The sequence below is a fragment of the Schistocerca nitens genome, chromosome 2, assembly GCF_023898315.1.
Source record: "Schistocerca nitens isolate TAMUIC-IGC-003100 chromosome 2, iqSchNite1.1, whole genome shotgun sequence".
Taxonomy (NCBI): domain Eukaryota; kingdom Metazoa; phylum Arthropoda; class Insecta; order Orthoptera; family Acrididae; genus Schistocerca; species Schistocerca nitens.
Window position 1 is genome coordinate 8,164,685 of NC_064615.1, and position 27,931 is coordinate 8,192,615.

Here is a 27,931-nt window from a genome sequence, read left to right on the forward strand (position 1 = left end):
TGTAGGCGTCGTTGGTCCCATTCTGGTAGGATCTTTCCCCGGCCGCAGCGATGTCGGAGATCTGATGTTGTATCGGATTCCTAATATTCATGGTACATGCGTGAAAAGGCTGTACGGGGAAATCCCCACTTCGTCACTACCTCGGACATGCTGTGCCCCACCGCTCGTGCGCCGACTGGAACACCACGGTCAAGACTCACTTAAATCTTGATAACCTGCCATTGTAGCACCAGTAACCGATCTTACAACTGCGCAAGACACTTGTTGTCTTACATAGTCGTTGCCGAGCGCAGCACCATATTCTGCCTGTTTACATATCTCTGTATTTGAATACTCATGCCTATACCAGTTTCTTTGGTTATTCAGTGTATGTGGATTGGTGTAGCGAGTTGCTGCTTGCAGAGAGCAAGAAACATGTCAAAATGCCCAAACCAACTTAGTCAAAAACAACATTTGTGTACGAATATCATGATAGTTGCAATAACGCTTCCACACGGAGCACGTCCATATCTGACCATTCACGTCTAGTATGAGCCGCACGAAGTTGACGTCAACAAGTGTATGGGCCTGAAGATGACGTTTGTTACAACGTTGAAACTAGTTGCCATAATGAAATCGACACCTTAAATACAGCTGGAAGAGTTTCTTCATTTTTAATATAAATTTATACCAGCTGACGTCCCACTATCCTCCATTTCAACTATGGATGTACTGGACTCGCATTCGGGAGGACGACGGTTCAATCCCGCGTCCGGCCATCCTGATTTAGGTTTTCCGTGATTTCCCTAAATCAGTCCAGGCAAATGCCGGGATGGTTCCTCTGAAAGGGCACGGACGACTTCCTTCCCCATCCTTCCCTAATCCGATGAGACCGCTGACCACACAGTCTGGTCTCCTTCCCCAAACCAACCAACCAACCAACTATGGATGCACGAAGAAAAAATCTGTGGAGTGAAGTTAGTTCGGGTGAACCAGAACATGGGCTCAACTAAACAAATTCATTTTAGAGCTCACATGTATTCGACACTTTTTTCATGTTTCGGTCCGCATTACCACCTCCCAAAATATGGAGAGGAAAGAGCGTGCACTATATATAGTGTGTCGTTCCCCTATTGTAATATTTGGTGCGCAAATACTTAAATAAGATTCTCATCCGAGTGACCCCGTTTGGAATCAACACCATATGTACTAGGCAACTTGTTTATGATTAAATGTAAGATTGCTTGTTAGCACGTAACTTTCTCAAATATGAATAAGCAGAGAGATAGCAAAGAATTGGGACATTAATTGTTTCTACGTGACTTATAAAGAGATAAGCTACCAGTTTATGGAATAATTTATTCAGTTTTGTTCCCTTCCTTCCTCGGCTAAACTATTTCACTAAAGGTTTGCTACTAGAACTGTATAGTGACTATTAAAAAAGTAGCAACTTTTAATCTGTGAAGTACAGTATATTCATTCGGTTGAGGCCCACGACTCACTTCCCTACAGCAATGCCAATACAGCGGCAGTTACATAAAACTTACTCCTTTATGTAATGATCCATACTGACTGCCTTGCGTCCAATCTGAATGGGCTTTTGGCGTCATGATGATGTGTAAAGTGATTCCGTAAATAACTCGTTTAAAACTCAGCTCCATCACGAACAACAGTTTCAGCTGGAAAATGGCTTTCCGGTGTGAATGTCATAGCAATGACAATGGTTATCGGACCGATATTTTCATAATTTCGGTAATAAACTGTTCAGATTATATGTTTCTGTTTGTATGTTGTCGCCCTTGGAGTATAAATCCTGATGACAAATCCGGCTTCCGACAGGTGAGAGTCTGTAAAGAAAGCAGCTCTTAAAATAATGGAAATTATTTACAGTTCTGAAAATTGTAAACATAACTATGCAATACAGAGCACATAGGTTCTATAGATTCAGACACTTCCTCGAAGTAAAGCGCAAAATTACGTAAGAAATTTATTGTCGTATTAGTTGTCAAAACAGATCCCTTGTCTTCGCACGAATTCGCAAAGATTTCAATTGGAACGTTGTTCATAATTGTCTGTTACATTCCATTTGATTAATTCAACACCATCAGATTGCTCCTCATGAGAGTTTTCAGGGACCGCCGCTCACCTTTTGATCGCAGACTTTCGCACAAGAACGCTACTGTGCGCCGGAAACCGGTGAGAAAGAAAAAACACACACCGCTACAGACCTCAGATACTCGAAACAGACCGTTGCCAACCAATAAAATAAAACTGTTAATGCAGGAAATGTCAGTGTATATACAGCAGAGAATCGAATATTCGGAACGGGTGGGGACGTTCGGGTAACTGATTTTTCGAATAACCTATCATTTACGAAAACGTAGGGGAGAGTTGCCTATATTTTAGCCGTTCCTGCTATAAAATTCGTAGCTCTTGTTCTATCCGAAGTTTGTAGTAGGAGTCACAAACGATAGCGATCGAGTTCAGGCCTGTTCTGCGCATCTACGTCACGCGTTCTCCGACAGCCTATGAGCGTTCTGTAACGTTCTCAGCGCTCTGCTATGAATGCCGTGGTCAATGCGAGCATTAAATGTGATAGTAGTGAATTTTTCAGTGAATTTTTATTCCATTTCTTACGAGTTGTTACGGCTTGTGGTGCTGTTAAGCAACAAATGCTGCGTTAGCAAGAAGAATACCAGGTGCAGAGGTATGAAACCGGAATTTCCCTATAGATGGTGCTAGCCGTCGGTGTAGTTTCCGTGAGACCGTGTCTGCAGCGCCGTCTGCTTCCTGTAACGGCAGACGACGAATGTCAACAGACAGTAACCCAAGTTCTGCACATCGGTATTTGTTTCAAACACATAAACATGTTGAGTTTTGTGCCTACGAACTACGATCTGCGGACAGGCTTGGTTTTCTGTTATCATTTGAAGAAAACTGCTGCAGAATCACATCGGATGCTCGTCGAAGCTTTCGGAGAAGAAGCTCTTGGGAAAACACAGTGTTTCGAGTCGTTCAAAACACTCAAAAGTGGTGATTTTGACGTGAGCGCGGGAAACCAACGAAAAAGTTCGCAGACACGAATTGCAGGCCTTATTGGATGAAGACGGTACTCGAACTGAACAGGAACTCGCGGAACAGTTGAATGTGACGCAGAAAGCCGTTTCTCCTCTGTTGAAAGCTTGGGAAAGGTGCAGAAACCGGGAAAATGCGTTCCACACGAACTGAATGAAAGACACCAAACAAATAGAAAGATTACTTGTGAATTGCTGCTCGCCAGATACAAAAGAAAGTCGTTTCTCCATCGAATAGTGACGATGAAAAGTATTTTGAGAATCCTAAGCGCCGTAAATGATGCGTATACTTGGAAGAGCTGTTGTTTAACATTACATTATCGCAGTGCTTAACCTCAGTCACTGTTTGACGTACTTTCACTGCAGACTGATTCTTCATTGTTGTAAACAGTAAAATCTAAATACAATATGCCAACTTTGCAGCGTGTGATTAGAAATAGCTATCATTTCTTGCCAACAATATACGCAATACTACGTCTGGTGGTGTTGGTTTCACACTAAGACATATTAAAACTATTGCAATAGAACTATTTTAAGGCTAACGAAGAATTCAGAGTTTTTGAATTCAGTCACCTCATTAAGAATATTATCACTGTTTCTCATATTGTCAATGACGATGTCCATTTCTTCCATGAACCGAATTCTTTTACTTTTTCTGATACTATGAAAAAATTGAAGGTTATTTTCGAATTTCAAAAGGTGCCTGTATCATTAATGTATGTTGCTACTAGAATGAGATTTTCGCTCTGCACCGGAGTGTGCGCTGATAAACTAAATACCAGGTTAAAACTGGGACCGAGACTCGAACTCGGGACCTTTGCCTTTCGCGGGCAAGTGCTCTACCAACTGAGCTACCCAAGCACGACTCACGCTCCGTCCTCACAGCTTTACTTCTGCCACTACCTCGTCTCCTACCTTCCAAATTTTACAGAAGCTCTCCTGCGAACGTTGCAGAACTAGCACTCCAGAAGTTAAGTCCCATAGTGCTCAGAGCCATTTGAACCATTTGAAGCTCCTCATTTCGCTGACATTCGGGAGGACGACGGTTCAATCCCGCGCCCGGCCATCCTGATTTAGGTTTTCCGTGATTTCCCTAGATCACTCCAGGAAAATGCCGGGATGGTTCCTTTGAAAGGGCACGTCCGCCTTCCTTTCCCATCCTTCCCTAATCCGAGCTTGTGCTCCGTCTCTAATGACCTCGTTGTCGACGGGATGTTAAACACCAATATCCTCCTCCTGATTTCGCTGACAGAGGTCCGTCTCTTTCTTTCTCTCCATTTGGCTACCTCCACCCGCGCCAGCCAGCCTACGCCGCACACCGGTTTGTCAGCTGAACCTCAGATTTGAACACAGCTGCGTTTGGAAGCTATTGAGTGTGGTACTTTGTATACATGTCTAACCTATTTGTCAATTTGTAAAAGGAAGGTTTCTAAAGACTTGGTAAGTTGATATTAGTGCAATAAAAGATCACTTTATCGTATATAATCTTTGCTTTGTGGTCAACGATTCATTTACATATGCCTACCTTCTTTAGAACCAGTTTTTGTGGTACATTACGTGCTTTTTTGTCACAAAATATTGGAAAAAATGGATTTTCCGCCCAGGATGTGAAAAAAACCATTTCATGGTTTTCGCGTTTTTAAAAATGAGATTCTCCAGTTGTATTAGGCAAGCAGTCAACGTACATCAGGTCAGATGTACGGTTTGTTCATGTTCTTTTAGTGCAGTTATTGATGGGCGAAGACTCTTATTCAGCATAGTAATGGCAAGAAAGAGCTTTTATCGTTGTTATCAAAAAATGTTCAAGCACCATTAGTAAATTTCTTGTTCCACCTTCTCGAGACTTAAAAGAGAAATAGCTGTAGTTGATCTTATTAAAAGTTATTGTGCGATGAAACGTGGACACAGTTTCACTGTGGCAATGAATTAGATTCCATAAGCTATAATGACTTCAATGGCTTCGAAGGTGCAGTTAGGGTGAACAAAACTAGAGGCTCTCACGAGTAATGTTTCTACGTCCACAAACTCGTTTTCGTGGAAAAAGGTTTTTTACACGAACAACAAACGCCCAGCATAAAAAAAAATTGTCAGAAGGGTAATGGGAATTTCATGCAGCAATGCATATGTGGAATGAGTCATTTATGGCCTGTGGTTAGAAACAAATTGAGTCTGAATATGATAAAAGCAGAATTACGCATTCGTTGTGATCTGAAGTTTGCAACATGCAACAATTTTTACAAAAAAATTAAAGGTAACTGAAATTTGTTGAAGGAATTTTCACTTGCTAAGAATTTAGAAGGTGCGATTTATTTTACTTGATAACTTTCTAAAGCCTAGATCGCATAAATATTTCGTTATCTACAAACAACTGGTTTCGACAGACTTTGCTGTCATCTTCAGGTCTTCACAAATTTATGTTATAAAATGTGTTCGTTTTGAGTTGGACGTCAAAACGAACAGATTTCATAACATAAATTTGTGAAGACCTGAGGATGTTATTTAAATAAAATGTAGCACGTAACATAAAGGTTTGTTATAAATAAAAGTCTAAAATCTGGAACCAGCTTGTGCACCTGGCCATGTACATATAAACAGCGCTCCCAGATAACTGTAGCTTGTACGCCGCCTAAGGCGATCGTCAGTGATTAAACCGTGTCTAGCTAACATTAACAGAGGCGTTATTACGCATTTTATTGTATACTGTGTTTTTATGACATATCAATAATGTGCGAGCGCGATGTACATGGCCATGGTGCTTCTCGGTTTTAAATGTTTTATTTATGACATATATTCGTATTATGTTCTAAATTTTATCTACGTGACAACTTGGCGTGAGGTCCAGCTCAAAGTGAACACATTTTATAACATAAATTTGTAAAGACCTGAAGAAGACAGAAAAGTGTGTCGAAACCAGTTGTTTGCAAATACAGAAATAATTATGTCATCTTGGCTTTAGAAATTTGTTGCAAACTGTAGTAAATATAATTTATAAGGGCTACTAATCGTGTTATTGTTTTCGCCCTCTGCTGTCTACTCGACAGATATTTTCGCCAGGCAGTGTTCGGACAGTTTGTCATTTTAAGCTGGCAACCGTAGTCTGAGTAGACGTGACGTTTCGGGAAGTCGCCGTTCTGTGACGAGACGCCAGCTGCGCTTGCCCGCTGTTATGTTCCCAGAGTGTGCCCCTGCCGCCATTGTGGCGTGGAGAAAGCGGCGCGGCCGCTTGTGTAACGCGCTATCGGACACGCATCGCGACCGGTCGATCTGTATCGCGCGGCATCGCTCCGGTCGGCCCCCTACACAGGAATTTAATTTCTGTCCACCTGCAACCTGCACGAGGCCTCACCAGTGCCTTGTAATGGTCGCGCTCTGAGGCCAACACGTGCCTGCGTGGTGTGCGTATTTCACGGGTACACGGAAAACCGTTTACCGCGGTCGGCGCGTACAAATTCCCTCAGGTGGCCTGGAGGGTAAGCTGCTGAAAAATGAGGGAAAAAGATCGCCGGCACTGTGCAACGAAAGGGAAATTTACAGCTGCGCCGCGTCGTCCAGACGGCGAACATGGCAGCGATTCGTAACGCCTGCTTCTCTTTCGCAACTGCTTAGCTGGAAACTGAAACCGGGTGTGGTTCCTGTAACTTACCGGCGCGCTGTTTGCCTTCGAGACAGTCAGCAATATTTAATCTCATTTCCAGCCTTCATGCTTCAAGAATTAGCATTTACCACCCTTAACTCCACGCTTGGCACACGTGTACTCGCTATGATGTGTAGTGACCTCTCTCGGTTAAATCACGATGCAGTTACCTTATTCTACAAGGTTTTCTAGATTACCACAGTGCTATCCTAGTAGGCTCCAAAGAGATTGTTTATCAGTGTCCTCCTATCTATTTGAAATTTAAGTCGCAGGAAATCATTCTAAATCCTTATAGAGAAATAAGAATTTCGTCGCAGAGTCAGGAAGCCAAGAGGATTAGAAATGTGGTGGCCCTGGGTTTCACTCATTCCCTTCTACCTCCTCTCATTGTCATCGTCACCAGCTACACAAGTATAGCACATAAACCTAGACACACTCATTGAACCCTTCTACACAGAGAGGAACAATTAAGTGAGGGGCAAATGCGACATTACAACAAGGGTCACTCAGTTGACAGGGCGATTTTGCCTCTACCTTGCACTTTATAATCTGTTCATACCACGAACTATGAAGGACATACAGTTAGTGTACACTGACATGACAAGAGTAGTGGGAGACCTCCTAATATTGTGTCGACCTCCTTTTGCCCTCCGTAGTGCAGCATGGACTCAACAAGTCGTCGGAAGCTGCCTGTAGAGCCCTGTTGCCTCTCTAGCCGTCCATAATTGCGAAAGTGTTACTCGTGGAGGACTTTTGGCGCGAAATGAGCCCTCGATTACGTCCCATAAATGCGATGTACTTGAGGACAATATTATGGAAATGAGGTAGATGAAGATGGAACGGGAGATAAGATACTGCGTGAAGAGTTTGACAGAGTACTGTAAGGCCTGAGTCGAAACAAGGCCCCGGCAGTAGACAACATTCCATTAGAACTACTGACAGCCTTGGGAGAGCCAGTCCTGTCAAAACTCTACCATCTGGTGAGCAAGATGTATGAGACAGGCGAAATACCCTCAGACTTCAAGAAGAATATAATAATTCCAATCCCAAACAAAGCAGGTGCTGACAGATGTGAAAATTACCGAACTATCAGTTTAATAAGTCACAGCTGCAAAATACTAACGCCAATTCTTTACAGACGACTGGAAAAACTGGTAGAAGCCGACCTCGGGGAAGATCAGATTGGATTCCATAGAAATGTTGGAACACGTGTGGCTATACTGACCCTACGACTTATCGTAGAAGAAAGATTAAGGAAAGGCAAACCTACGTTTGTAGCATTTGTAGACTTAGAGAAAGCTTTTGACAATGTTGACTGGAATACTGTCTTTCAAATTCTGAAGGTGGCAGGGGTAAAATACAGGGAGCGAAAGGCTATTTACAATTTGTACAGTAACCAGATGGCAGTTATAAGAGTCGACGGACATGAAAGGGAATCAGTGGTTGGGAAGGGAGTGAGATAGGGTTGTAGCCTCTCCCCGATGCTATTCAATCTGTATATTGAGCAAGCACTGAAGGAAAAAAAAGAAAAGTTCGGAGTAGGCATTAAAATCCATGGAGAAGAAATAAAAACTTTGAGGTTCGCCGATGACATTGTAATTCTGTCAGAGACACCAAAGGACTCTGAAGAGCAGTTGAAAGTTATGGACAGTGTCTTGAAAGGAGGATATAAGATTAACATCAACGAAAACAAAACGAGGATAACGGAATGTAGTCGAATTAAGTCGGGTGATGCTGTGGGAATTAGATTAGGAAATGAGACGCTTAAAGTAGTAAAGGAGTTTTGCTATTTAGGGAGCAAAATAACTGATGATGGTCGAAGTAGAGAGGATATAAAATGTAGACTGGCAATGGCAAGGAAAGCGTTTCTGAAGAAGAAAAATTTGTTAACATCGTTTCTGAAAGTATTTGTATGGAGTGTAGCCATGTATGGAAGTGAAACATGGACGATAAACAGTTTGGACAAGAAGAGAATAGAAGCTTTCGAAATGTGGTGCTACAGAAGAATGCTGAAGATCAGATGGGTAGATCGCATAACTAATGAGGAAGTATTGAATAGAATTGGAGAGAAGAGGAGTTTGTGGCACAACTTGACTAGAAGAAGGGATCGGTTGGTAGGACATGTTCTGAGGCATCAAGGGATCACCAATTTAGTACTGGAGGTTAGGGTGGAGGGTAAAAGTCGTAGAGGGAGACCAAGAGATGAATACACTAAGCAGATTCAGAAGGATGTAGGCTACGGTAGGTACTGCGAGATGAAGAAGCTTGCACAGGATAGAGTAGCATGGAGAGCTGCATCAAACCAGTCTCAGGACTGAAGACCACAGCAACAACAACAAATGCTCGATGGGATACATGTAGAGCGATATGGGTGGGCAAATCATTCGCTCGGATTCTCCAGAATTTTCTTCAAACCAATCGCGTACAATTGTGGCACATTGTCACCAATGAAGGGCTGAAAATGGTCAATGATCGGTTCAGTTAGACCACAGGCCCTAGTCCATTCCATGTAAACACGGTCCACACTATTATGAGCCACCACCAGCTTCCACAGTGCCTTGTAGACAACTTGGGTCCATAGCTTCCTAGGTTCTGTATCATACTCGAGTGGTTCTAGACGCTTCAGTCCGGAACCACACGGCTCCTGCGATCGCAGGTTCGAATCCTGTCTCAGACATGGTTGTGTGTGATGTCCTTAGGTTAGTTAGGTTTAAGTAGTTGTAAGTCTAGGGCAATGATGACCTCAGATATTAAGCCCCATAGTGCTTAGAGCCATTTGAACCACACCCGAACCCTACTATCACCTCTTACCAACTGTAATCGGGCCTCATCTCACCAAGCCACGGTTTTCTACTCGTCTAGGGTCCATCCAGGAGAGGCGTTGCAGGCGATGTCGTGCTGTCGGCAAAGGCACTCGCGTCGGTCCTCTGCTGCCGTAGTCCATTAACACCAAATTTCGCCGCTCTGTCCCAACAGATACGCTCGTCGTACGTCCCACATTGGTTTCTGCTGTTGATTCACACAGTTTTGCTTGTCTGTTAGCACTTCGTACTCTGTGGAAACACCACTGACGTCGGACGTTAAGAAAAGTCCGTCGGCCACTGCGTTGTCCATGCTGAGAGGTACCGCATGAAATGTGATGTTCTCGGCACTCCCTTGACTCTTTGGATCTCGGAATATTGAACTCCCAAACGATTTCCGGAATGAAATGTCCCATGCGTCTAGCTACAACTACCATTCCGCGTTCAAAGTCTGCTAATAATCTGGAAACATTTTCACATGAATCATTTGAGTACAAATGACAGCTCCGCCAATTGTACAGAAACTGGTTCTCTACTTCTAAAAAAAAAAAACCTTTTAAATAATAAAACATGACCTATAGCAGGAATGTGATTACCCCTGTTAGTCATGGACGAGGAAAAAAATGGCAGTCTTTGTCAGAATGTGCAGAATCTGATGTGAGGCCAATAAGACGTCTATTGTAATCTAAATATGGTATGCCAATGTATGCGTAAAAAATAAATTAGGTATTTCAGTACAATTATTATATAGATGCGATAAATCACTTCACCGGGGCCAAATGAACGATTAAAGACGATAAAATTCCAGCAAACCTGCAAAAGTAAAAACAAATTATTGTAGCGGCCTACATAGACATCGTGCATCTGCTAGATGCCCACGAAACACGTAATTTTGTTTTGAAGCTGACAGCCAATGAGAAAATAGGTCCAGTTTTCAAGCAGTAATGGCGGACAGGATCAGCTGGTAATGTACTTAATTTTATGGTAGCTAATTTTACTACACAAACAATAAAATATGTACTCCCTCCAAAAGAAGGTACAAACATACATTAAAATAAAATTATAGTGAGCAGCAAAATGTCTGAGAAGAATTTTGAAAGAAAATTCTTAATTTGGCGGGGTTTCAACACTGTCAACAAGACGAAATAATGGAAAGAGTATTTATTGGCACTAAACAAAATTGAGATATAGTGACAGTATTTTTAAAATAGATAATTTAACTGCAATTGTCTTTAATTTTGAAATGAGAGAGAGTGTAATAATTTTCTTTTAATGTCTTAACCGTTGCTGCAGGCAGTACGATGACGTCAGCGATGGTCCGTGCGGACGATGTGTGAAGTGAATCCTGGTTCGTGGCATGAAGATAATGATGGATCCCCCTGTATCATTAATATTCCAGTTACGTAGGTGGTCCACGTCTCCGTTGTAGTCGAACCAGCCGGCAGCACTGGCGCAATAATAATAGTTCCAGTGAGTGCGTTGTCGTTACGCGCGCGACGTTTTATTATGAAAAGTTTAATAATCACGCGGTGCGGGTAGGTCGGAATTGAGCATGTCTTTAGTATTTACGATATATAGCCGGTTAATGCCAGTACTTCGCACAGTTCATTCACCGTGCTGCCACAGGAAAACGGTCACACGTGTTTATCGCTATAACAGTCCGTTAAACATCAGTTCGATTTACGCCGTCGTCTTTAAGACGGTTTGGACGATATAATAAACGTTCTTTTACTTAACATTTGGGTTTGTTCCACATTCACGCAATTCTAACAGCTAGTGTCTCCAGACGACAATGGTGTCTGATTCGTGGCTAATTGTCACAAGTTCACAGAGTTTGTAAAATCGTCACCGCAAACACTCGACATACTTTTCAGGTTTTACTGTTCACTTAATAATGCACGATCTCCTATTAACACAGCGGACGCACTGCAATTAATTGTTCCTCCGCGTATCACCGTCTTTCACGCCGAACTTTGCAACGTTTTTTTCACCCGTGAACCGGCCACATACCACCCAAACTCGCACGGTCTGTATCGATAGTCGTTCGCTCTCTCTGTGTCACAGTACTTCTCCTAGCCTAACCAAAGATTCACAAACCATATAAAAACAGAGCATTCATATTCGTACAATATAAAATATAAAACAGTAGCAAAACGAACGGAGAAACAATGCGACGTATTAACAAATAAATAATAGTTGAAATAAATGATACATACGTACTATGACAAGGTAATGCAAAAATGAAAAAAATATTATCGACTTTCTGGGAATGCAATGACTTTACACAATGCATTGCTCTTTTATGCCTTGTGAACGCGATATTACCACCACCTGTATACGTGCAAGTCGCTATCCCATGACTTCTGTCATTTCAGTGTAGAATTCAGTTGCAGGGAAATTTTGTGTTTTTGCTATGCATCAGAAATAAAGAAAAATAAATAGCAAAAAAGTGTATTTTAAATATAATTTATAGTAATTTTGGCCAGTCAGTAATTTGCAATTGAAGTACCCACATCTCAGTTCGTAGTCGAAGTTCTTTGCAAGCAGTTAACTTAAGTTTCTTGCATCAGTATCTTTGGTTTTGGAGACACGTCAGAGCAGTTCTTACCTTAACTTAAAAACAGTAGATTTCGTAATTTGTACATCACACAGATGTCAAGAATCATTTCCTGCTTGCTGCTATGCTCAATAGCACACTTTTCTACGTTTCTATATTTGGAACCAGTCCACATGATGTTAGCTATCTGAAAATTCAGTGTATACTCATACCGCTGTAACAATATGGTTTTAAAAGTTTATGGTGACGTTTAGTTTCGGTTTTGTTGAACTATGGAAATCCTTTACTACTGTGATCACCTACTGCGAAAACTCGTTAAATTTCAAATTTTTGTAGAAATTGGAATCAATGGTATGTGTGACGTGAAGTAAATACGGAGAGATGTATGCATTCCACCAAAATAGTTTCCTTTTCTAAATAATGCGCCTGGGCTTACTACATAGACATAGACCACCATTTCAAAGTGCAACATATTCGACTAGGAACCACAAACAGATAACTGCTAAAATTGTTCTTTTGTGCCGTCGTAGTCACCCTGTAAAATTACGAGTAGTTGCACTATAGCAGCGATAGATGAGCTAAAAATGTGCAATTGTAGCAAAATACAGTTTTCACTATTTCCATAGTCGAAAGTGGAGTACTAATGTACAGTTTTATTGGGGAGCTGATGCTTAAAAGGTTCTGGTGACATCCCAGTCGCTAGTGGTGCCAAACTGTTCCTACCAATGTGGAATAGTAGGTAGCCATATTTTGGTAACTTTGACGTTTTACATCTGGCAAAGAACTTTCACTGAACTAGCCATGTTGAGTGGGCAGTAACTGTATGATACACTAAAAAAGATTTTATTTTCCCATTGCCCTACAAGTACACACTGCTCATATAATTGGAAAAGATAATACTTCGTGTACTATCGGATGTTCCTCAACAACATAACGAGTGTTCTAAGTAGAGATGAGATCAGAAACATTTTAGATCCAGGACACAAAGGGAAATTTTTCAGACGCCTCACTCTAATGAAATGCGATTCTTGACGCACATTACGATCGGCATAGGTCATGAACTGTAATAAGCTATAGGCTGCCTATCAGGCTAGTAACCGTTTAACAGATGAAAACAGAAAATACACAAGTAATTAATTTACTGAGACGTCTCAGTAATCGAAAACAGCGTGATTTACTTTCCGGTTCTTGTGCTACGTCTTGTTAACCGAATGTCTAGCTATGTCTTGTTGACCTTACGGTTTCTGACACTATCATTTTCCGCTAGACAGGAGACACCAAAAAGTTAGTTAAATGAAAAAAATTGGTTCCTTTATGTTATTCTTTCTTATCGAAGTGCGACAGTGCTGCGTATGGTGGCCTTATTGTTTCTTATCCTCTCAGAGATTGCCTGCAGCAGTTTCTCACACTATGACTATCAATTACGTAATCCAAATGATGTAATAACTTGCGTCTGAGTTCCTCAACAAAAACTTCATCCTTCATGAATTTGGAGAGTGTATTATCTGCAAGTATTGAATCGATCCATAGAATTAAAGGTAGGTTCCATTCCTTCCTCTTTCTTGTGTTCTTGATTAAATCTAGTTCTTTTTTCACTCCTACAACTGTATCCCACTTTCTTAGGATCTTCAGTATGGCAAATCTTTTTTTTTTCGTGAAGTGAAGACAATATTAGTAAATAGCAGTTCGCTATGAACGCATCGGAATGGGAGATAGAGTCATTATACCACGAGCTATTTAATGAGCCTATTTAATAGCATTTCGATATTAAAGAGTCACCCGATACTCTAGGCTGAGATAACTTAATGACACCGCTCTTCGCGTTCAAAGTTTAATTGGCTGAAGAGTTTTTGCCTCACTTAAACCAATAAAGTCTCGATCTTCTTTGCGTTTACGTGTTATGAGTCTCTGCCTAGTTTCATGCGTTAACCGTAAATAAAGGTGAAATTTCATTGTTATCGGGCCGATGTGAGTTTAAGCGCTGGAAGACTATAGAGAGTCGCTTGTAGAGGAGACAGGTAGATGGTGGCCACTGCATGTGCTTTATCTGCGCAGCATCGGTTTAGAGGTACATGTAGGTGTGAAACGAGAAAGAATAAAAAAAGCCTGCTGGTCGATAAGCATTGTTTCACGCTCTGAAAATTCCACACAGGACAAGATGCAGAATTGCAAACAACTCTGTTCACGGACATCAGATCAAGACAACATCATTCGCTCGAGAAAACTGGCGATAGTAACCTGCCTTGAAGGTGACCGACGTATTGCTGCCAAAACTGCCAACACGTTGAGTGAGTAGTTTCCCAGTATGGCCGCTTGAAGGAATTTCTAAGGATTACTGTGTGCTTCAGTGATATAAACTGTTGATACAAGAGATTCATTTCTATTACCGCAAGAAATTTATTTCTTAGATGCTTTTCTACGGCCAAGTAGCTATAACGAAGCAGTTCCTGAGTAGCGAGTAACTATGGAGGATCAGATATTATGCGATAAAGGTTCTACGAGTGCACAATAGAAATTAATTTGATTCGATTTATTGCCACTTGCGTGACTCCACTTTCCTCAATGTTTTGCGGACGGGAAAAACAGCAAGTCGAACTTTATCTCGTATTTTTACGGTAAAAGTTTGTCTCCCGATAGCTAACCGGTGGCATTCAAAGATGAGATAAGGGTGAGGCGATACTACATGCATTAAATTTTTTAATTTTTACTCTTCCTTTTGTGCATAAATATATTTTCAGGAGATCATTTACAATGCTCGAAAATTAATGCTCACTGACATTATAAACCAAACTAAGTTTATACAGTATTAGTTACCTGTAGTGGTACAAAATCGTTGATATCGGTTTGCTCTGGGAACATGTGGAGATCGTATCTAAGAAGGTAGCCAGTTCTGTTCTGCAGTCATCACAGATCAGAAAACGGCATCACATTACACAAGTATTCATGTGTATCAACGCGATGTTGATAGACTGTGGAAGTGCATCTGGTATTACTGGCATTATTGGTTCAAAAGGCTCTGAGCACTATGGGACTTAACAACAACAACAAAAAAAAAAAATGTTCAAATGTGTGTGAAATCTTACGGGACTTAACTGCTAAGGTCATCAGTCCCTGAGCTTACATACTACTTAACCTAAAGTATCCTAAGGACATGCCCGAGGGAGGACTCGAACCTCCGCCTGGACCAGCCGGAACTGAACATCTGAGGTCATCAGTCCCCTAGAACTTATAACCACTTAAAACTAACTAACCTAAGGACATCACACACATGCATGCCCGAGGCAGGATTCGAACCTGCGACCATAGCGGTCGCGCGGTTCCAGACTGAAGCGCCTAGAACTGCTCGGCCACAGCGGCCGGCACGGTAATTATTCTGGCAGTCACAATTACGATCGTGTATGTGATGATTTTATTTCATTTATCAACTTGTAAGTAATTTGGCACCGCCGTAAAAAAATCATTGCTTAAATTCATACTTTTATCTTAACTGGAAAGAAGAATAATATGTAATAATAGACCCCATTTGTCCTACAATTACCCATTTGTAAGCAGGTTGGAACGATTGTAGAGCTATCAAAGTTTGCAAATCAGACAACAGAATTGTTCATGTTCAGTGCGCTACCAGTACTAGTTTCATTGCGAAAATGGCACTTAGCAGGTATGTAAGGTGGCGACTTCAGGAAACAATCTGTGGTACACGAACAACTTCATGGTGTTTACGTCCGTATCTGTAGTGGTTAGATCCTCCATTGGGTCTCGAGTTAGGTTTGCCATTTTTTCAATATGAAACTATTCCTGTTTCATAGGAGGGTCACACTTGACCGAAAGTATGGCACCTGTTTCTATTTCCCTACGTAATGAGCCACAATGTCTGCTTACTCCATGGACGGTACGCCCTGTACGTCATCTGTCCGTTCATCATCTGAACCAAGTTATGGATCCTATCGTATTTAAATGATTGTAAATTGTTGAGCTCTGGTTCTGTGACAGAAATTATGAAATAGCTTCGTATCCACTTAAACTGCGGAAACAAACCGCTTAAAAATCAGACTCTGCCTACAGAATGAGGTGCATCACGGTTAGTACGCTAATGAGCGTGGTTTTAGACACCGTATGGCCGCCTTCGTGATTTTGCTTAAGGAATGTTGAAATCGTTCCTGAACTAGTGTTACATCTCTGATGATCTCGTCGTCGATGAGACGTTCAATCATACTCTACCTTCGCAGTTTACACATAACGCCGTTGGAAGCATCACTAAACGTAATCGTACGTCCAGAATCTGGCACTGATGAAGGAGAGTTTTGTTACTCCACATAAGTATTCCCTCCCTGCCTCCGTATCTGAGAGGTTAGCGCATCTGACCAGCATGCGATGGACCCTGGTTCTATTCTTTGACGACAGAACTGGAACGGTGTCCAAAAAGACTCATAGTGCCACCGTAGGAGGTACTTTAATGTGATGCAGCTGATCCTAGGTCTGGTAAGCTGAGTGTTGTTGGGAGAGCGGTGTGCTGACCTCATGGCATTTCATACCCCATCCGAATGATGTCATATTGCACAAGATGACACGGACGCCAGACAGCATCGCACGTTATTACACAGAGAAAGGATTATCTCTGACGGACTATTTCTGGCAGCACTTGAGACACGTGTTCAGATGGAGCGGCTACAGCTAGGGGGCTTTGCAAACGCTTACAGAGCCACCGACGAAAGACGCCTCACGAATCAGCGGAAGAGACCAAACCGACTGCGTATTGTGCAGCAACGAGCAGAAAGATAGGACGTGTGCTGTCGAGACATGGACTGAGACCAGTTTTCCGTTGCGCTCGGTTAAAGCTGACACAGCTCTTGCACTGCCCATTGTGTATGGTGTCCCCTGAGAATGTGGCAGCATCTACAGCAAATTTCACAATACCTATTACAAGCTTCTACAGGATGGAGAGGGGGCCTAGTACATAAAGTTTTGATACAGAACCCACGTGTAGAAACTTACAGTTTGGAGACAGAATCAGTTACAGACCTCCTGCTTCACGGTATGCATACAGCGGAAATAATGAGCTCCGATACGTGAACTCTAGAGTAGCGTATGGTATGGACAGTATTTCTAGAGCTCTGCATCGGGCTGTCTTCTACTTGTCGAGACGGTGCGTCCGTGCAGCGCCTAGTTATGTCTACTAGTTGGGAAATTACCAGTTTATCACAATAATAGTCGGATGAAAATAGTATCTGATATCATACTGTAATTGCAACATGGAATGGCGATGGCGCTCTCTTCTCAGTATGCCAGCGAAGTGGAGGTTTGAAAGCGATCCGATCTTCAAACTTTTTTTATCCAAACAAGCCATTTTCGGACTTTTGGTTCCTTATCAAAACTTTATCTACCAATTTGCCTCTACAACTCCTAGTAACCTGTAATAGGAGTTGTGAAACATCCTCTACGTAGGTCTAACTATTCGCACTGTTGCTGGGCACTGTGCAGAGCACGCTCGACTTATTCTACAGCTACATCCACATCTACATCTGCATCTACATGACTGCACTGCGTTTAACAATTAAGTACCTTTCAGAGGGTTCATCGAACCATATTTAAGCTACTCCTCTACCGTTTCACTCTCGAGCAGCGCGAGGGAAAAACGAACACTTAAATATATCCGTAAGACCTCTGATTTCACTTATTTTATTATAATGATCGTTTCTTCCTATGTAATTGGGCGCCAGCAAAACATTTTCACAGTCTGAGGAGAAAATGGGTGATTGAAATTTCATGAAAAGGTCCTGCCGCAGCGAAAAACGCCCATGTTTTAATGACTGCCGTCCCAATTCGTAATTCGTATTTGGCACTTTCTTCCTTATTTCGCGATATTAAACAAAGGGAGGGTCAGAAGTCGGTCTCTGCTGAGCATTGCCTGGAAACTGACATAGAATTAAACTGAACAGACAAGAGTCTTGGTCGTGTGATCATATTGGGACTGCGTTATGGAGGAGCCAGCCAAGACTAGTTTAAACAGCAACAATTTTAACAGAGACTTTGGGTACGCAGTTTTGGGCGTATGGGTGGGGTTTGGATATAGAGTTAAAACAAGGAAGGATGTTCGATGCAGGTGGGAAAGACGGGGTGACACCGTCAAACGCGGCGCCCTCACCTCACGCCACTGGGAACGGACCGAAGCTGCGGAGAGCTACGCAACTAGCCCTCCCTGCACGAGGAATCTCATTCCCATCCAACATAATGATCGAAACTGTCTAAATCTAATAAAAGTACTAAGAGGCCGCAATTGGGGTCAATATCTTTCTACCTTTGTTGTTGTTGTTGTGGTCTTCAGTCCTGAGACTGGTTTCATGCAGCTCTCCATGCTACTCTATCCTGTGCAAGCTTCTTCATCTCCCAGTACCTACTGCAACCTACATCCTTCTGAATCTGCTTAGTGTATTCATCTCTTGGTCTCCCTCTACGATTTTTACCCTCCACGCTGCCCTCCAATGCTAAATTTGTGATTCCTTGATGCCTCAAAACATGTCCTACCAACCGATCCCTTCTTCTAGTCAAGTTGTGCCACAAACTTCTCTTCTCCCCAATCCTATTCAGTACCTCCTCATTAGTTACGTGATCTACCCACCTTATCTTCAGCATTCTTCTGTAGCACCACATTTCGAAAGCTTCTATTCTCTTCTTGTCCAAACCAGTTATCGTCCATGTTTCACTTCCATACATGGATACACTCCATACAAATACTTTCTGAAACGACTTCCTGACACTTAAATCTATACTCGACGTTAACAAATTTCTCTTCTTCAGAAACGATTTCCTTGCCATTGCCAGTCTACATTTTATACCCTCTCTACTTCGACCATCATCAGTTATTTTACTCCCTAAATAGCAAAACTCGTTTACTACTTTAAGTGTCTCATTTCCTAATATAATTACCGCAGCATCACCAGATTTAATTTGACTACATTCCATTATCCTCGTTTTGCTTTTGTTGGTGTTCATCTTATATCCTCCTTTCAAGACACTGTCCATTCCATTCAACTGCTCTTCCAAGTCCATTGCTGTCTCTGATAGAATTACAATGTCATCGGCAAACCTCAAAGTTTTTACTTCTTCTCCATGAATTTTAATACCTACTCCGAATTTTTCTTTTGTTTCCTTTACTGCTTGCTCAATATACAGATTGAATAACATCGGGGAGAGGCTACAACCCTGTCTCACTCCTTTCCCAACCACTGCTTCCCTTTCATGCCCCTCGACTCTTATAACTGCCATCTGGTTTCTGTACAAATTGTAAATAGCCTTCCGCTCCCTGTATTTTACCCCTGCCACCTTCAGAATTTGAAAGAGAGTATTCCAGTTAACATTTTCAAAAGCTTTCTCTAAGTCTACAAATGCTAGAAACGTAGGTTTGCCTTTTCTTAATCTAGCTTCTAAGATAAGTCGTAAGGTTAGTATTGCCTCACGTGTTCCAACATTTCTACAGAATCCAAACTGATCTTCCCCGAGGACCGCTTCTACCAGTTTTTCCATTCGTCTGTAAAGAATTCGCGTTAGTATTTTGCAGCTGTGACTTATTAAACTGATAGTTCGGTAATTTTCACATCTGTCAACACCTGCTTTCTTTGGGATTGGAATTATTATATTCTTCTTGAAGTCTGAGGGTATTTCGCCTGTCTCATACATCTTGCTCACCAGATGGTAGAGTTTTGTCATGACTGGCTCTCCCAAGGCCATCAGTAGTTCTAATGGAATGTTGTCTACTCCCGGGGCCTTGTTTCAACTCAGGTCTTTCAGTGCTCTGTCAAACTCTTCACGCAGTATCTTATCTCCCATTTCGTCTTCATCTACATCCTCTTCCATTTCCATAATATTGTCCTCAAGTACATCGCCCTTGTATAAACCCTCTATATACTCCTTCCACCTTTCTGCCTTCTCTTCTTTGCTTAGAACTGGGTTGCCATCTGAGCTCTTGATATTCATACAAGACGTTCTCTTCTCTCCAAAGGTCTCTTTAATTTTCCTGTAGGCAGTGTCTATCTTACCCCTAGTGAGACAAGCCTCTACACCCTTACATTTGTCCTCTAGCCATCCCTGCTTAGCCATTTTGCACTTCCTGTCGATCTCATTTTTGAGACGTTTGTATTCCTTTTTGCCTGCTTCATTTACTGCATTTTTATATTTTCTCCTTTCATCAATGAAATTCAATATTTCTTCTGTTACCCAAGGATTTCTATTAGCCCTCGTCTTTTTACCTACTTGATCGTCTGCTGCCTTCACTACTTCATCCCTCAGAGCTACCCATTCTTCTTCTACTGTATTTCTTTCCCCCATTCCTGTCAATTGTTCCCTTATGCTCTCCCTGAAACTCTGTACAACCTCTGGTTCTTTCAGTTTATCCAGGTCCCATCTCCTTAAATTCTCACCTTTTTGCAGTTTCTTCAGTTTATATCTGCAGTTGATAACCAATAGATTGTGGTCAGAATCCCCATCTGCCCCTGGAAATGTCTTACAATTTAAAACCTGGTTCCTAAATCTCTGTCTTACCATTATATAATCTATCTGATACCTTTTAGTATCTCCAGGATTCTTCCAGGTATACAACCTTCTTTTATGATTCTTGAACCAAGTGTTAGCTATGATTAAGTTATGCTCTGTGCAAAATTCTACAAGGCGACTTCCTCTTTCATTTCTTCCCCCCAATCCATATTCACCTACTATGTTTCCTTCTCTCCCTTTTCCTACTGACGAATTCCAGTCACCCATGACTATTAAATTTTCGTCTCCCTTCACTACCTGAATAATTTCTTTTATCTCGTCATACATTTCATCAATTTCTTCATCATCTGCAGAGCTAGTTGGCATATAAACTTGTACTACTGTAGTAGGCATGGGCTTTGTGTCTATCTTGGCCACAATAATGCGTTCACTATGCTGTTTGTAGTAGCTAACCTGCACTCCTATTTTTTTATTCATTATTAAACCTACTCCTGCATTACCCCTATTTGATTTTGTATTTATAACCCTGTAATCACCTGACCAAAAGTCTTGTTCCTCCTGCCACCGAATTTCACTAATTCCCACTATATCTAACTTTAACCTATCCATTTCCCTTATTAGATTTTCTAATCTACCTGCCCGATTAAGGGATCTGACATTCCACGCTCCGATCCGTAGAACGCCAGTTTTCTTTCTCCTGATAACGACGTCCTCTTGAGTAGTCCCCGCCCGGAGATCCGAATGGGGGACTATTTTACCTCCGGAATATTTTACCCAAGAGGACGCCATCATCATTTAATCATACAGTAAAGCTGCATGTCCTGGGGAAAAATTACGGCTGTAGTTTCCCCTTGCTTTCAGCCTTTGTTACCACCTATAGATCTCCCATTCGCCCCATCCTCACCTATGTCAGCGTTACCTATATCTCCACCTTCCCTAAAATCTGCCAGTCCCTTGAAATCCCGGAGAGACATGCACTCCGCCTCGCCTTCTGCATCAGCCTAACTTCCCCAACACTTCACATACTTCCATCTCTTCCTAGAGCACCTTTGGATTCGATATAGTGATCGAAAAACCCAGTCCCTGCCCCCAATTGCCCACGCACTAATCAAAAATCAAAGTATCTTGCGTCACTACGTACATATTCCTCCTTCCATGCACCTTCATAACTTATCCCTCCTCTCCCAGCTGAATTTCAATCAAGTCCCTATCCCAAACGATGAAATCCATCCCGAAATATAACCCTCTTTCCAACACTAGCCACTGGGCTCGACCTCTCAGCTGTCGATTTTCCTTCCTCCCACTTCTTCTACCGCATTTTCAGTTCATTCCTGAGCCCCTTTGGGGCCCATAGTCATCATTCCACCTTCCTCATAACCCTTATCATTCCAATCCACCACCAATACACCATAATATCATTTACATTATCACCAATGATTTAATATCGAATTATCTATAACATTTTTAAAAGTATTCAATTTTCTTTACCAGTGCGGTGTTTAGAGTCACAATTTTGTCATCTGGTTTTTCGTAAAAATCGTAGTTATTGTTCACCATTCGGTTTAAAAAAATGATAACTTATTCCCTTGCGTTTTTATGTGTTTTAAACCGTATTTTCGACTTTTATAGCCTATGGCTGAAGAGTGGTTTTATCCGCTGTCATCCCGTCAATTTCGTGGGGAATGGAAATAAAAATAAAGGAAAAACGAAACAGTTCCGGCAGTCGCACGGGGTAGCCGCGAGGTTTAGGGCGTCTTCCCACGGGCCGCGCGGCTCCCCCCGTCGGAGATTCGAGTCATACCTCGGACAAGGGTGTGTGTGTGTGTTGTCCTTAGCGTAAGTTAGTGTAACTTAGATTAAGTAGTGTGTAACCCTAGGCACTGATGACCTCAGCAGTCTGGTCCCATAGGAACTTAACACGAATTTCCAGCTCCGGCAGTCAGTGGCTTGTCACTCATGATGACAAGGGCGGAGATGCCGCTTGTAAAACATAAAAAGTTGAACTTTAGGTGTATTGTATATTTAAATCGGGGTCTAGAAACGACAGAGCGGCTTCGTGCCGCCGTAGGCCTCAGTGGTTCACAACCCCACAACAGGCCACAGCAGTCTACTCACCCCACCGCTGCCCCACACCGAACCCAGGGTTATCCCGGGAACGTCTTATACAAAACGAGTGTAACCCAAAATGTTTACGTGGTAGAGTAATGATGGTGTACGCATACGTGGAAACAGTGTTTGTGCAGCAATCGCCGACATAGTGTAATTGAGGCGGAATAAGGGGAATTCGCCGAGGTAGACGGAAAACCGCTTTAAAAACCATCCATAGGCTGGCCAGCATACCGGACCTCTGCCGGGCGGATTCGTGCCGGGGACCGGCACGCCTTCTCGCTCGGGGAGCTGAGCGTTAGAGCGCGCGGCTAGCCAGGTGGGCAGCTGACAAGGAGAGGCCGCCAATTGTGAAATTCAGATTCGATTCATACTGCGCATAATAAAAGCTCAAGGCCAGAGGTGTAATGTGGCAAAGCACCAAGATGCACTTCTCAGCCGTTGTCGAGAAAATCGACAGTTAAAAGAAACCGTTGCCGTGAAATACTCTCTACGATCAAGTATTTACTACAGCGTCGTGGCGCTGCGGTACGCGCTCGGGTTCGTAATCCGAAGGTCACCGGATCGAATCTCGCGCCATGCAACTTTTTTTTTATTATTAGTTTATTGTAATTCAAATATATATATATATATATATATATATATATATATATATATATATATATATATATATATATATATAATCAGCACCATCACAGTGAAATCAGCCAATAAATCCTACACAATAATCAACGCACATGCACCGACTAATGACTACAACAGGAAAAATCCGGACGAAATTGATGACTTCTGGACGACAATGGAAGAAACTATCAGAAAAATTCCTGCACATAGAGTCAAAATAATACTGGGAGACTTCAACGCCAAACTCGGAAAAGAAAAGATATACAGACATATCACAGGAAAACATACTCCACACAAGGACACCAACAAAAACGGAAAACATCTGATAGAGTTTTGCAAAAGCCACGACCTCGCCATTATGTCAACAAAATTCAAGAAACCAACACGAAAACTTACCACATGGAAATTCCCCAGCGGAAAGCAAGAACTACAAATCGACCACGTAATAGTGCAGAAAGACTCACAAAAAGAAATTTTGAACATAGACACCCGTAAAGGCTACTTCGACTCAGACCACCACCTACTACAGATCAGGATTCGTCTTTTGCCCAAGAAAAAGCTCCAGAAGAACAAAATTGTTAGACCAGATCCAGAATACGTTACTTTAAACCAGACACAAATATTACACAAAATTAAAATGGAGAAAACGACAGACTGGACACAACTTTCACGAAGAATCCGAGAGGCCATGAAACTAGCACAAGCACCACGAACACGGAAACACCGTTGGTGGAACCACACATGTGAGCAAGCTATTGACCAACGAATCAGTGCATGGAAAAAATTTAGTTGCCATAAATCCCAAGAGAATTGGATGAACTTCTTGAAAACACAGAAGCAATCAAGCAAAATCATTCGCAGTGAAAAACGACAGTATGACAAACGGCGACTGACAGAGATCGAATCGCACTTCATGAAGAACAATACAAGAAACTTCTACAGAACGTTCAGAGAAAATATGACTGGATATCAACCACCCAACTTGTGCTTCAGAAGACCGGATGGAACCCTAGAAACCAATACCAAAAACAATTGTGACATTCTGGCAAAGTACTTTGAAAAACTGCTCAACACGCCCCCCCCCCCCCCCCATGGAAGAAATGATGACAGAAACGAGCACATACAATCCAGATAGTGAACCTCCAACTCTAGAAGAAGTTAAAGAAATAATAAAGTCACTCAAGAATCGTAGAGCACCAGGAGAAGATGGCATCATCGCGGAAATCTGGAAGTTACAAGACCCAGAACTCACCAAAGACATCCACAGGATCTTGGAAGACATCTGGAAGACCATGAAAATTCCTGACGACTGGAAAACTGCCCTGATACACCCACTACATAAAAAAGGTGACAAGACTAACCCGAACAACTACAGAGGAATATCCCTATTACCGGTCACATACAAGATCCTCTCTAAAGCTTTACTGAACAGACTAGAAAGCCAAACCGACCACTTGATTGGGGAATACCAAGCAGGCTTCCGTAAAGGGCGGTCTTGTGCGGAACAAATTTGGAACCTGAAAATGATTTTACAACACAAACAGAACCTGATCATTACCTTTGTTGACTTCAAAAAGGCGTACGACTCTATCGACCGGAAAACTCTCTTCAAAATTCTAGCAGAATACAAAGTAGACAACAAAACACGGGCTATCATAGAGCAAACTTTAACCAACACGACCTCCAAAGTAAAGTTCTGTGGGGAACTATCAGAGCCCTTTGAAATTCGCACAGGTGTCCGACAAGGCGATGGCCTCTCACCTCTCCTTTTCAATCTGGTGTTAGATAAGGTCATAAAAGAATGGGAAACATCACAACAGGGGATAACCTTAGGAAACCTACAGATTAAATGCCTGGCTTTTGCAGACGATTTGGCGATTGTCACGAAAGGTATAAAGGAAACAAAAGACGCTATTGAAAAACTGCACGAAATCGCTGCCAAAACTGGACTACAGATCTCTTACGAAAAGACACAGTTTATGAGCACAAAGAAACTCTCATCTCTGAACACAAAGTATGGCACGATTTACAAAACGGCAAACTTCAAATACCTCGGTGAAACACTACAAATGAGTGGACATAACAGAGACTCAAACGAAGAAAGAAAGACTAAACTGGACAAGGCATACAAAGTAGTGTGGAATCATTACAACAAGAAGTCTATCTCACAAAAAGCCAAATTACGCCATTACGACACGGTGGTGCTCCCCGAGGCACTATATGCAGCAGAGACCACACTAATCCTAGGGCATACACGTATCAGACAATTAGAAAAAGTAGAGCGGAAAATACTTAGGAAAATATTTGGCGCAACTAACAACAATGGAATATGGATCAAGAAACCTACAAAGGAACTGTACAAACATACGGAGACAATCACAGAAAAGATTAGAAAACGCAGACTACAATTCTATGGACACCTATACAGAATGCCATCACACAGGCTGACCAAACAGATCTTTGACTGGGTAACCACTAGAAACAACAAATGGGTGGCAGAGGTAGAAAACGACCTGAACCAGCTCAACATAACAGCAGACACAATAAACGACAGAATAAAGTTCAGAAACATCATTAAGAAAAGTAAAATACATGAGATACAATGCGACAAACGAACAGGCATAAAATGGACCGAAGAACGCAAGCAAGATCACAGCCAGAAGATGAAAGAAATATGGGCAACCAAAAAGGCAATCAAGATGAAGCCGAAGACACAAAGCCGACAAGAAGCATGGACAGAGGACCGGAAACAGAAACACAGCGAGCGAATGAGGGAAGTTTGGGCAGCAAGGAAGGCAGCAAAAGGAACTGGCCATGTAGTTTAGTCCAAATGCGCTCTTTAAGGGCAAAACACCAATTATATATATATATATATATAAACTATTAATGAATTGCTTATGCATGTTGGTGAAGGCGGATCGCTCTCCAATTGTACCGCCTCCATATTTCCGTTCGTTTAACACGGTGTACCAAAGCTCTCACGTCCGCACTGATTTTCAACGATGTTATAAGTTGCGCTAGGGACCGCATCTACCTTCTTTCGAAGTTAGCACGCAACTACGCTGTTATGCGGCGGCTCGTTTCGGCCCATTCAACGTCTGTCCTTAAAGTGTAACGAGCGAGTAAAGGAGTTTATATTTCATACCTGCCACAGCAAATTTGTGTTCGTGGGGTTTCTATTCTAATTCGAACGTTTGACTTACGCTATACGTATTCGTTTCGGAATATCGTTTCTACGTCTTCCGTTAACTATACGTGGTTAACATTATGAAGACAATTAATAACATTTGTGAAATACAACTTTGTTTGCGGAATACATAATGATGTTTGAAGTCGCCAGTTTTCCACGACAAACGACTTTCAACAACTTATTATATGCATAATTATTGCAACTGATTGCCGGGAATTATATATATATATATATATATATATATATATATATATATATATATATGTGTGTGTGTGTACACACATTTGAATTACAAAAAATTACTAAAAAAAAGTTGCATGGTACGAGATTCGAACCGGCGACCTTCGGATTACGAACCCGAGCGCTTACCGCTGCGCCACGACACTGTAGAACATTACTAATCGTAGACAGTATTTCACCGCAACGGTTTCTTTTAACTGTCGATTTTCTCGACAACGGCTGAGAAGTGCATCTTGGTGCTTTGCCACATTACACCTCTGGCCATGAGCTTTTATTATGCGCAGTATGAATCGAATCTGAATTTCACAATTGGTGGCCTCCCCTTGTGAGTGTACTACGCATGAGTCCATATTTCCCTCATTTAAGGAAGGTAAATGACTTAGTGTTTAAACCGCAGGGTTACCATTTGAAAGGATCGGTTTGCCGTCCGTCTCTCTTCTCCGCATCTAGACGCCACTGCTTCAGCTCAGTCTTAGATGAGAAGCTGATTACTCTCGTCATATTCCCCAACTCACCCTACGAAGTCTGCACTACGCAGCCAGATAGCCGACAGTTATATCCACAAGACGGTTTTCCAAAATGATCAGAAGTAACTCAACTGGCAGGATGCTGTAGGCGCTAATCAGACGCAAAAGCACACCTCGTAGCGTGGGACTTAGGACGTTACTGTAACATTTATGACAGAGTTGGTGTGGCCAAAAACTCGATGTAGACCTCACAAATGCATTGAAGATAATGTTAAGATTTGCGCTTACAGAGTACAATGACCGTTTGTTGTAAGTAGCAGTGTATGTACTGATATACGGATGACTTTGTGCGTTACTTTCGTTGCTTTCTGAGTCACAGCCTCTGCCACGAATCACCTAGCTATATACTACTGCTACAGTGTACGAATTTCAGTCCACGTACTAGTAGACGTTCCTTAAAATTCCATTCAGACAAAAGTCGCTTGCTTATGTAGCCTGTGACAGTATTACCACCCACATGGTAATAGTGTCACACGGCCGGCCGATGTGGCCGAGCGGTTCTAGGCGCTTCAGTCTGGAACCGCGCGACACCTACGGTCGCCGGTTCGAATCCTGCCTCGGGCATGAATGTCTGTGATGTCCTTAGGTTAGTTAGGTTTAAGTAGTTGTGCGTTCTAGGGGACTGATGACCTCAGATGTCAAGTCCCATAGTGCTCAGAGCCATTTGAACCATTTTAATGTCACATGTCACATAACCAAGCAATTTTTGTCT